Source organism: Syngnathus leptorhynchus, chromosome 9, assembly GCF_054491065.1.
Source record: "Syngnathus leptorhynchus isolate UIUO chromosome 9, UIUO_Slep, whole genome shotgun sequence".
Lineage (NCBI taxonomy): Eukaryota > Metazoa > Chordata > Actinopteri > Syngnathiformes > Syngnathidae > Syngnathus > Syngnathus leptorhynchus.
Genome location: NC_141203.1, coordinates 9,941,030 through 9,954,028, shown reverse-complemented (window position 1 = coordinate 9,954,028; position 12,999 = coordinate 9,941,030). Strand labels below are relative to the sequence as shown.

Genomic DNA, 12,999 nt, shown 5'->3' with positions numbered 1-12,999 from the left:
GCAATAACAGGGTCATTTTATAAAACTCGAGTCACACCCAGTGGAACGTCTCTGGACTTTATATGATTAGCCATCAGATGAAAATCGCTTTAACTGTTTAATAAACGAGGTGGCGGAACTAGCAGGAGAAAAAAGGGACAACAAAATTACAGGAAATTGCGACTGTTGCATTTCAAAGGGGAAAGCAAAACAGGTCCCCATGTGTCATCTTAACCTGCCTCAAGTGTGCAAAAAAGCAGGATTAGCATACGATGACGCGTGATTTCAAACTTTGAAGGTATTTTGTTTATTTTACACAGTATGCTAATATGTAATGTGTTCCATATTCACTTTGGGGTCCATGTTGGAGAGCAATATTATGGATTAATGCTCTTGTCAGTTTTAACACTCTAACAATTATTTACTGTATTTGTACTGAGTCCATTGTGGATAAGGAGACGAGAGAGGAAATGACAGTCCGTGCGAGTGGCTGGTATTTTGACCATGGAATGTTTTTCATAGCTGACTTGGTCACCTTCATTTTCTCCTCCAGTTTGCTGTGCAATGCGGCATTACTTCACACAGCTCAAGGTGTTTGGATAGCTCCGTTTCTCCAGCTCGAACCCACCCAAGATTTTTGAAACGACATCCATCCGTCACACTTTGTTTCAACAAGGGATTGGGTTAACTTCATGTTGTCATTTTCTGTAATTGATGTAAAGGTTGGAAGCTTTTGGGGAAATATTTTGACTGGGGCACCTCCCAGTAAGGTATTTTAGGAGTTACCATTTTGTCCATATTATATTATATATTGTTACCATATTTTATAATACACCTGCAGTTTAGCCAAATTAATGCATATATATATATATATATATATATATATATATATATATATATATATATATATATATATATATATATATATATATATATATACGTATGGTACTGAGTTTCACCCTTCTCTTTTACCCTTTTAAGCAAGATTTTGTATTAGCTTAGGCCCTTTTAAACCGATTTTCTCGTCATATTATAAATGTGTTGTCATCTTAAGGCCCACCTACCTAAGCTATAGAAAGAATCTCAAGAAAAAAAAAAAACAAGAGGAGAGGTGTGATAATAGGCATTTAATAAAATGAGACACCGGGTTTGAAGCCTTGAATTAAATACAAGCTGACATGTGACAGAATCATTATCAGCCCATTACCCAGTAAAGGCCTCCTGCAGTATAAGGAGCATGTGGTAGATAAACTGCACTGTACAAAAATGTTGAGTAGCCTATATATGCTAAGTAGCCTATATATCATGTTCTTTGTTTGGTTTTAATTTGGACTTTGATTTATATTTCTTGTCCCTTTTGTCTTTTTTAGCTCCGCCCCTTGTGTCTTCCAATCAGCTCCCTCAGCCACTTGTGTCTTGTCCAGGTTTTTTTTCATTGTCTCATCACTTTGTTTGTACTTAGTTCTCTGCTTTCCTTTGGCTCATTGTTGTCATCTGTTCTTTGACATGTGCAGTGTGCTGTTGATGGCGCATCTTGTCTGTTTATCAGAATCAGCTTTATTGACCAAGTTTGTGCATGCCAAACAGGGAATTTGACTCCAGATGATCTCAACCTCTGTACAACATTTAAGTGACTGACAACATTCAGGTAACTAACAACATTTAAGTGTCATGAGGAGTGTGTTATTGCACAGTGATGTCTCTGAGTCTCTGTTTATTTTGATACTTTATTTTCACCTTGTTTTGGATTCCTTGATAATACCATTAACATTATTTGCAGCAATGCAAAATGCAGCGAATGATCCTTATTACACATAATTTTGGTTTAAAACAAAACAACATAAGCACATTGTTTGTATAGTCGGGTAGAAGCTTTAATAAAATGGGACTGACCATCTGTGCTTGATGCAAATTAAATAGCTAGGTTAATTTATTTTTCCCAACACATTCCTGTCCCTTTAAATAAATGTCCTCAGACACTGACAGTAAAAATGCAAACAATTAACACAATACATTTTTTTAAATTTACACAGTAACCAAACTGTAATGTTGGGAACATTGTTAGAGCCAATGCTGTTATCCCCGTTCCCAAACATGAGTGAAAGATTAATTCCCAAGCTCCCTCCTTGCCACTTCCAATGGCAGTCCTCTCATAAATGCCACTGGGCATGCACTTAGTCCAGACACGCGACCACACACAGCGACATTAGTGGCCCCCAGCAGACACTGCCATCTGTGTGTGTATGTGTTAGCCCGAGTGTGTGCGCAGCTGAGTCGTCGGCGTATGCTAAGCTCTTTACACGAAAGGAAAAGGACAATTCATGTGGCACACATTGAAACCTTGTGGCAGAAAGAAAAAGGGGCGAGAGCCACTCCCCTCTCCACAGGCATAAGGGATCTAACGCAGCCTGCCTACCACTTCAATTACAAGCCTAATGATAAGCTTTCAAGTGAAAATCAACATATCTTCCCACATAATCGCACTGTGCTCATTAGACCCAACTGAATTGCAAAAATCTGCTTTGAAAAGAAAAACATTCGCATTAATTGTTAAATGACTGTAGTTCCTGTTTGATTAATATTAGCGGGTCTCTATCGGGTTAGCTGTCGATAATTGATGAAGCACATCAACATCTGGCATATTCATCATTCAATCTGCTTTATGGCGATTTAGTCTCTCACAAGTCATGTGACTCGAATTCCTGATTTTGGTAATAGATTGTAAAACGTCCTGCTCCTTCCTATGGATGGGACTAAAATGCCAGTGATCATGTGACCCAAATTTAAGTCAAAGGCCAACAAATCCATAATGCATGAATCCAGATCCAGCGGGAAAGGGGAACAAAGAAAGCAAGATATAGAGACATCAAAATACAAAAATGGACAGCGCTGAGCAAAATTTAGTATCAGAACCAAAAGTAGCCCTGGTGCTGGATGCAAATAAAAGAAGATATTACGGAGAGCTTTTAATTTACAAGCACACGCGTGCTCTTTAAAAAGCGTTTGAGTTACAACGGCATATAAAAGTTATTTGAAAGCATCCTTCACCCTTGTAAATGCCTTACATTGCAGATTTAACGAATGTTTTGTTACAAGAATTTATGCTTTGTTGACACGAGCCGAGAGGCGTAACAGAAGTTGCAACGAACTACTTTCGCACTTTCATTAGAGGATTTTGCTTTTCTTGCTCACAGCAGTGAGATTTACTTGCACCGTATCAATCTGGGGTCATATAAGGAGCACTCGGGGATTATTTACAAGCTCCTGAGACGCAGTCATAGTCGAGCTGACAGAAAAGCGCCACCCTAGGAACTGATGTAATGCTCCTCTATGATGGAAGCCTCAAAAAGCTTGGCTGTTAAAAACGCTTTAGAGGAGCAAAAGTGATGAGAGCAGCTTGACGTCGCTGATGTAAATCCCGCCTCTGTTTGCCGAGGTCTCTCGATCAAAGGGAGCAGACAAAAATGGAGGGTGACAGGCAAAGAAAGACATAAGCGGGAAGTTGCTATAGTCAACCGACGCTCTGATGTCTCTTTATCTTATTCATCCATACAAAAGATTTTTTTGGAGTGCAAGATGGAATGCAAGTTTGAATGTACCGTAAAACTCCAGGTTTGGTTTGTGTTTGCATGGTTTTAAATTCTTCTCCCCTCCATTTAACACTGTTTAGCTAGGTTTAATATGAGCCGTGACATAGATTACAGCCACAGCCCTTCACATCTGGCTCCCAACCAATGGATCACGACAGCCAATTGACTCCGTGTGATCTTTTTTTGTTCCTCCAGCTGAACTGTACAGATACCATCATTGCTAGGGTTCAAATGTGAGGGCTGGGAAATGGCAGCGCTCCACTGGAGTTGAATTGTGCCCCGGAGAGGAGGAAGTGTAGCTTTCCTATCAGATGGAGAGATCAGAGGAGACAGATAATTCAGTTATCACATCTGCCGTGATTAGAGCGACAGGACATTATTTGGCGATAAGGATTTGCAGGCTTCGTGGAAGCCCAGTTTATTATTGAGGTGTTTTTTTTTATGCTGTGTCATCTATATTTTGAGGACATCACCTTGACATGACTTTCATTTTTCTCATTCCACTTTTGTTCAATGTCATTTGTCGTCTTTCATATTATTGATACAGGGATCGTTAATGTTATTGTATAAAGTCTTTTTGCGGTATTATCTTTTTTCATTGTATTTATTTGAGACGCACAATTGAGTAGACTGTCTAGCCTCATCTTGTTTTGATTTTGCTTTTTGTCTCTTTTAGTCCCATTGTGTCAATTTAGGAGTGATTGTAAGGCTTTTAGGAAATAGGACCCTGACAAATCGTTGCTTTGTTCTGGTTCTTCTTTTCTAAATGGTCATATTTCATCTCATTTAGTAGTCTTGTCTTTTGTTTTCTATAAAGTTTTAACAAAATCTCTCTTGACAGAAACTCTCTAATGTTTTTGCACAATGTTGAATCAGTAAAATGTCACAATATGAAGATTGATCGTTTCGACGTGTACATTTTAAAGACTAAAGATAACTAATGGTGATTTACCTTCTTGTCCAAGATAAAGTACACAGACCTAATTGGGTATTCTGAATGTGGATGCAGGACAGTCTGAAAGGATAAAATTTATTCGTGAAGAATCCAGTTCATTTTGTTGACCCGCTTGGCACGCGCCCATTACACTGTCAGGACGACTTTGCCAAATCAGACGACAGACATAAATTACTGGTGAGAGCAGATGACAATGTATGAAGGGCTTTTTTAAAACCATATACTACAGCAATCTGTCAACTGCAAATATTAATGAACGAAAATCTGAAACATAAACTATGGAAAGCAAGGTGTCGAGTATACACATGGGAAAAAAACAAAGACACGAGACAGTGACCAAACATATGTTTTGGGCCTAAATATACATTCCAGATGGAGGTGTTTGCCACAGATGGTTTACCTACACTCCAGGTGCACGTTGACAGACAAACACAAGGTGTATGGACGCAACCGCCGCTTACGGGGGACATGGAGTGGAAGAGAAGCTCGTTTGTGTGCACGGATGATTAAATTGTGTAAACGGGTTTCTCGGAAATGAACAGATTTGTAAGGTTGTCTCATATAACTAAACCAAGCCCGTCGATGGGCTCCAGGATTTTTCTTCCAAATCGTCTCAAGCCACTGATAATGTCATATTACAGGTCACTAGATTTGGAGATATTTGACCAGAGCACAATAGTATTCAAACGGATGTCACTTGATATACCTCCATGCCTTCATAAGTTTACTAATTGAAGAGTGGGAAGTTCTCAGTTGGCAGTTTGATTCTGATTTTAAAATCCAGGCTTGGTTCTATAATAAGCAGGAACTGTCCTGTCTGATTAGGCAGGCTCCAAAGAGCCCTCAAAGGCCTCCACCCCCTCTTCCCCAACTTGCCAGACCCCCGCTGCCCTCATCATACTTATGCAGTGCGAAGGAGAAGAGGCTCCAAAGAATCCCCAGGCTCTATGTCCCAATCCTTCTGTCTGCATGGGGGCAGGAGGGGGGGGCTGCCCTATAGACTAAAGCCTTTAATTGCCGCAGTCTTCTTCTCTTATCCGCTTTCTCTCTTATAGCTTTGGTTGCTGATGGATCGAGCGTACCAAAGGGGAGCACCGATATCATTCTTGTTGGATATTTCCCTGGACAATATATTTTTTTGGGGATTACTTGTTAATATATCTTTTAGGTGACGAGATAGTTGGAGTGTGCTACATGGTGAGTTTAGGTAGATTCATAATGGTGGTGATGATTTTTAGTCAGACACTGTTGAGTCAGCAACATATAACAGTTAAATATGGTAGCCACTTCCTGTTTGTGCTCTTATTTGAAAATTATTCACACCATTTCCGGTGGTCCAAACCTGAGTATAAATCAGTCTGGTCAACCAAGAATTGACCCAAAAGACCCACTCCGGGCCTGGTCTTGAGAAAAGTCTCTTGATCAATCACTTAGAAAATGGGCAGGGCTCTTTTCTATTTCATCAAGACTTTGCAGTATGGCACAAAGCAGGGCCCATAAAAGCATGGTTGGATGACTTGACTGGCAGAGCCCTGACCTTAACCCCAACAAGTCACTTGGAATGAACTAGAAGAAAAACTGTAAGCTGCACCATTTCATCAAACATCAGTGACCTCTGACCTTAAGCATATACTTCTGGATGAACGAACTAAAATATTCTCAGAGAAGATTTTGTAAAAAGTTATCCCAGACCAGAGGAAGCTGTTATAGCAACAAAGTTTATCTTCAGTTGATTTGCAGTCTCTGCATAACTTGTGAAATACAAACTTGTACAAATATGTCTGGCAAGTAACGACGGCAGACGGTGATGTCAGAATAAATAGAACAAAGCATATTTGTTGACAGATCCAAAATAAGGCCAACTTTAATGCAGTTCACAGCATCTCTGACTAAAGGAACGAAGATTTATGAGGAAGGTTCTCTTTGCATTTTATGTATTTCTTTCGTCTCACAGAAAATTGACCCTGGACTCATTTCCTGTAAATAGGACAAGTCTCACATATGCTGTCTGCACATTTTGTCTGAGAGTGTCTGTTATGCAACCCCCTTTTCCCTGCTAATTTCATCAAAGGTTTTGGGATCGCTTCTAATTGGGCATCTCTATTTTTGGTCGTCCTCCAACCCTTGTTTTGCACCGCCTTTGACAAAAAACAGTGCAGCGAATTTTAAGCTGTGCGATAACAGAGCCATTCGCCACAGTACTGAGTTTGACCCTGCAACCGGCTTCCATGACGGATGTGGGATGATTCAAGTCCCGCAGCTTAGCACGCCCTACTCAGCACAACACAAATAAACCCCGCTCAATTTCGTTCTCATTTTACCGTGTTTCCCGTCATTTTCTTCACCTCTCGCTTTCTGTCGGAGTCTGCGAAGCTCTAAAGATAGACCCACTCTGCATGCTGTGGTGCCATCTCCACCCACTGCTGCCTTAGAAATGGTGACTCACCTAAACAGATCGACCTAAGTAGACATACATAGTGTATGCATGCATTGGAATTTGCGCCGTAATATCTTGGGCTTGGGAAGGTAAGTCGGGTTAGCCATCATTCCATCAATGTATGAATTATAAACTTTTATTTTGAAGTTAGCCTTTGCGATGGTGTCATGTTTGGAGATGCCTGTCTAAACAATAATAATAATTGATAATTATAAGCACCTTAGAAAATACTCAAGGACACTGTACAAAGATAACCAATAGTAAAAACAAGACACATTAAAAGATCAGTGTAAACACAAAAGAGAACAAAATAGAACAAAACAAAAAGTAATAACGAATATGACACACCCAATAAACAGTCAGGAATAGCTAGAGGCTAAGAGGTAAACTCCAGGCTCAAATTAAGAGCTGCTGGTACATCTTGAGCTGTTTCGAGACCCTTTTTAAGTCTTGGAAAAAAATTTAAAAGATAGATTTATGACTAAGTATTTAATGCGTGGAGTCTAAAATGAAATTTAAATCTCTTTAAAGGGTAATGAGTCAATTAGAAAGATAGACAGTTAGCACGCTATTTATGTTTATTATGTGTATGTCATGGGAATGACCTCTTCTTAAAATAAATGCACATTATGTGTATTTTCCTCTCTGTTGTTCTCAGCAAAGAAATGTGCAGATTATACAAGGTGATGTAAACTTAGAGTGATGTGCAGAAGAACGCAATGAGAGCAGGAAGAAAAGCTTTGCCTGCCAATTAGAAACAATCAGGCTGATATATATGGCGTGTTGTGTATCCGCGCCGCGAGCTCCAGGCGGGCAGAGTTAGCAGTTTTTCAGCACCGCGCTTTGAGTCTCGTCTTCACTTCTCTGCATTATTAAATAATGCCTGAATAATTGACCACCTTTCATATAGCAAACAAATATTTTGCAACTTGCACCTGTAAAAGGGTTGTTATTCTATATTTACTCCAAATTCAAACATTAATATGTCTTGTTGGAATCAATGCGTCATGTGCTGCTCCAACCATACCATTTTTATACATACATTATCATCACATTGACTCAGTATCTTGCTTAAATCTGAGTCACATCACAGAGCATGTCACTGTTTTTCGACACCAGCCTGCGGCCTGAAAACAAAAATCCCTTTACTCCTGTATTTATTTATTTTTTTGCTATTTAATTTCTCTCACAGATGAATAAAATATTCCCTGCATTTATCCATCGACCACTTTATGTAGAACATTTCTGCATCACATTTGATATTTGTATCCTGTATTTTATGCCCATTTCATTCACTTAGAAAGCTGTTAAATATGCCCCCTTTTATCTAATTTGCGGGGGAAAAAAATATTTGTATTTGTTTTTTTCTTGCCTGCTATCCCCTGTGAGATATTACGCTGTTACCATGCAAATTATCCGTTATATTGTTCATATGCTGCCTGAGTGCTGACAGGCGACAACTAAGTCCCAGCGATGACGTTGCACGGAGCAGAGCGTGCACCGATTTATTAGTCCTGCTTTGGTGCACATTTTAAAGAGGACTCCAGGAAGTTTTGGAAATGCGCATGCTCACTGCGTGCACACCATCACGCACACACTCATAAACACACACTCCTTTTGCACACAACACATCACTGTTGAGTGCCTAAAAGGGAAGCAGCTGCATCATTTGCTAGTCTGACAGAACTTTGTGTGAATGTGTGGAGTAACTTTAGAATTTTTTTATATTCGTTACGAAACAAAAAAAATACATACAAACTTCAGCAAATCAGAATCATATACAAATAAAACACATTTTCTCAAAATAAGTACAAATTAAATTATTTGAAATTTGTATTTTATCACAAGGCCACACTGTTGGAAGCTACCCTAACAATTAATGTTATAAATGTTATCAAGTAAATTATACTATTTATTATAAGATCATCTTGGCACTATTGTTAGAAATACAACAAATGTACTCAAAATAATATTTTCAGTGAAACTTCTAAATAAATAGAATGTGTATTTTATATAACAGTTTTACAATTGACTGAAAATGATCCAAACAACAGCAAAATTAATGCTGTAAAAAATGAAGACATTCTATACAAAGCATGAATCACATTTACTATTCTATGTGGCTGGCTATTTATTAATTTTAACTTCCCATGTAAAAGCATGGGAAAATAATATATAATATAAATATAAATGTAATTTTAAACAGAACACTATTTCTACAATAGAATTAGTTCAAATAAATAATAATTGTGGTTTACACAAGATGACAAGGCACATTTAAAAAGTACAGCATTCCCTCAATTGCTGTGTGGAAGAGTCCAATCCACTGACTCTTTCAAAACCGGACTTAAAACTCACCTCTTTAATTTGGCATTTCTGTAATTCCTGTTTTTATATCCTGGTTGTCGTCCAGTTGTTTTATACTTGTCCTTGCTTTTTATTCTTGTTTTTACTTGCCATGTAGCACTTTGAGATTCCTCCGAATATAAAGTGCGTTATAAATATAATTTATTATTATTATTATTATTAATTTGGTTGGCCAATGTGTGTGGAGACTCAAAAGGCCTAATGCCATTTTTATGTTCCAACATCACTTTACATGTACTTTGTATCAAAAAAAGCTGCTGCCTCATTATTTAGCAAAAGCAAAGCAACTCCAGCAAGCGGCTCTTATCGTGCGATAAAGTTTGCTGCCTCATGTGTGGGATCTCTCCTTTTTGAAGCAGACTTTTTTGGTCCATAATTTATACATTTACCTTACTTGCTTCTGCGTGCGTTGGCCTCCTGCATTTTTAAAGGCCGGGTATTGAGGGATTTTCTGTCATGCTCTCTTGCTTTGTTCTGATCACGCAAGCTGCTGCCATCCCACAAATGGGAACAAACATAGAGGCCTTTAACTCCCGCCACCTACTACATCACAGCAACCTACACATGCAGATGTCGTTGGCACGTGTCACAAGAACACAAACACACGCTAAATGGAAGAGACAAAGTCTTTCAGCAAGGAGCGAGACTATGGTTGCGTGTGTATCTGACGCGTCAGGCGCCCAAAATGGTGCCTACTGTTCGTGTGGGTCTCGGCGAGTGAGGAGGCTGCAGTTGCGTGAGTGTTTTCACACAAACACTCCCAAAATTGAGTAGCCCTCGTGTCTGTGTACTAGCAAGTGAAGGAATATAGTCTTTCTCACACGCCCATGCATGCGGAAGGAGTCGACTTCATTTGCTCCCCGTGGAGGACACATAGCAGGCAAAAATAGACAACCAGGTAAACATTAAGGTTAAAAAATAATTGGAGATTATTCCTAGATAAAGTTTGAAATAACTTCTTGTTTATTCTCATCTTTTGCCTATTAACATTATTTTGTTCATATTTCAAATATTTTAAAATTTTGGTGTTGGCAAGCTAAGAGGCATTGAGAGGAATCCCACAGTTCAATTGATTTCAAAGCAAACGCAAGAAACCAATCATATTTAACTCGAACATGAGAAAAACAATTTTAAAAAAACAAAAATATGATCACATAATGAAAAGCAGAATTTGAAATCACAGTCTTCATCTAATTTCTGTCAGATGTTTCTTTTGCTGTTTCTGTAAGTCAAATCAATTCAATACTGTAAAATAAATAATAAATAATAATAAATAATAAATAAGCACCAATCCTCAAAATACCTGTAATAGCCTGTAAACGATGTAAATGAAGAATTAAAGGTTGGCGTAAGCCATTTGGATAAAATTACAGCTGAAAAGAAGTGTCTGAATTATAACATGTCAAGATATGAAAATGAATACCTTAAACTGACAATAATAAAAAAAATCACATCATGACAAATATCCTTTAGTTATCTTATTTAGCTACGTGAAGGGATTAAAATAGCAGAAACACCTCATGATACTTACACATTATGGAAAACTATGAATGCAATACGATGAATTTATTTACCTGAACACGTCAACAAAAATCATTTTTGTGAACAAACCAAAGTTTTTTTTGTTATATTGTGCAGGTGTATCCAATGGTGAACATAAACACAGATGATCTGTTCTTACTCTCTGTAGACAGCCTCTGATGGACACAGAGCCCCCCCCCCCCCATCCCTGGCTCTGTCTCTCTTCCTCCTCCGTGCGCTGTCATCTAGATTCCCTCCCTAACATGTAAATTTAGGTCAGGCCACAGTCTTCTCTCCAGGCTTTGCAGGAAAATGTGGAAATGGATCGCTTCACACTAGTTAATCTTATTGGGAGGGATGGAGAGAAATGTGAAAATAACAAGTACTGGTGAATGAGAGAAGCAAAAAAGTGGTGTAAAGAAAAAAAGAAAAAAGAGCATGATGGGTAATGGAGTGAAATATCATATGATGCTCAAGGAGGACGGGAAGAGAAAGAGAAGCTGAGAGGAATAAGAACAAGGAGAAGAAGACCAAATGAAAGAAGTTTAGGAGACAACAAAAGAGAAGAAAAAAGTATGCCATCCACGTCTCATCACAACTCTCTGCCAGCGTCACAGCTCCCAATGCTGGCAGCCTAACAGACAGGCCATATGGCTTCATTATGACAAACACACCAACACCCAAGACATGCGCACACACGTGTGGAAAAACTCAAGTGATGAACATGCATGTGCATTCCCATGTTAGCAATTCAAAGTCAGGTGCACAGAGGAAAGGATGAATGATGAATGAACCAAAAGGGATGATGAAAAGGATGCGTGCATAGTCAGGGCAATGGAAAAACAAATCACACAGCACATATAGTAGTCAAACAAACAGCCAGTCACATCTAAGGGATAGGGGTTGTCAAAGTCTTCACTGAAGCTCTACGTGTTTTTGGAATGTGGATGGAAAATCCAACAAAGAACTGTGAGCCAGATGTTCCAATTTTGTTGATATGAATCTAAGGTTCCGCAGTTTAGCATTTTTGTTATTGACTTTTCTGGATGAATGATTTTACAATTTGGGGTTACAGCGCCACCTGTTGTGTTGGAATGCAAGTTGACAGCCTGTATGAATGTTCCATTGGTACATATACGTATACATATATATATATATATATATATATATATATATATATATATATATACACACACACACACACACACACACACACACACACACACACACACACACACACACACACACACACACACACACACACACACACACACACACACACACTAAACCTATATTTAATACTTGTACCTTGAAGCTCACGGGCTTGACACACATGACAGTCATCTGGGTCATTGTCCACATGATGGATGAGTGTAGTCAAGGAGGCAGAGTGCAATGCTCAGGGGCCTTCTTTGGGGCTCCTGGGAATACGTACAGTATCTTCCAAGTGCAGACTGTCTGTTAAGCAACCTGCAAGAACACGTGTAGTGGGCATTTCGAAATATCGCCATGCTGCCGACTCGGTTACAAAAGTCAGTGCGTGACTATGATAGTATGACATGAACTAGAGATGCAGAAGAAATCTGCACATAATGTGTGATTATAAATCTTTGATAGGTATAACATTGTTTGGTCCCCCTGACTATTATCTAATTGTCGCGGCAGTTTTTTTTTTTTTTTTAGTAGTACAAGAATCTATAGAGCCCACCATGCTGCAAGCTGACATTTCTATTCGATGATGTGGTAGGTGTGGATTTTCCTATGGGCTCCCATTACAGTACACACAGCTTTATTAAATTAAACTATGCATGTAATCCAGCACAGTCGGTGACTCCTCTTCCTTTCAGACCACTTTGTTATTCGTTTGGATTTAATGGCGAACAAGTCGTGTTGTTGTAATATAGTCACTGAGGTGAAAAAATACACTTGATGAGATGATTACAATAAATTCCGTCACATTTCTTTTTTTTTTTTTAAATAACTGCACATCTGCATACATACAGTCATCTTTAAAAGAATATTTGCTCGACTCTGAATATGTTTCAGTTTGACCAAAAGACTAACTGTTTCTGTGAATTTGTGATTTCTTCTGGTTTCTACCATCTTGCTATTTATCAATGACGACTAACAAGCCGTTTCCAGAAGAAATC

General features: G+C 38.7%; 1 protein-coding gene across 1 annotated transcript in view; it reads left to right on the top strand.

Moving 5' to 3' along the window:
- Positions 1–1,442: 1,442 nt before the first annotated feature.
- epha3 (eph receptor A3) overlaps positions 1,443–12,999 on the top strand; it is a 111,517-nt gene continuing 99,960 nt past the window's right edge. The window contains exon 1 of the mRNA XM_085919961.1: positions 1,443–1,627. The gene's annotated coding sequence lies outside the window, so the exon portion shown is untranslated. The remainder of the gene's footprint in view (positions 1,628–12,999) is intronic.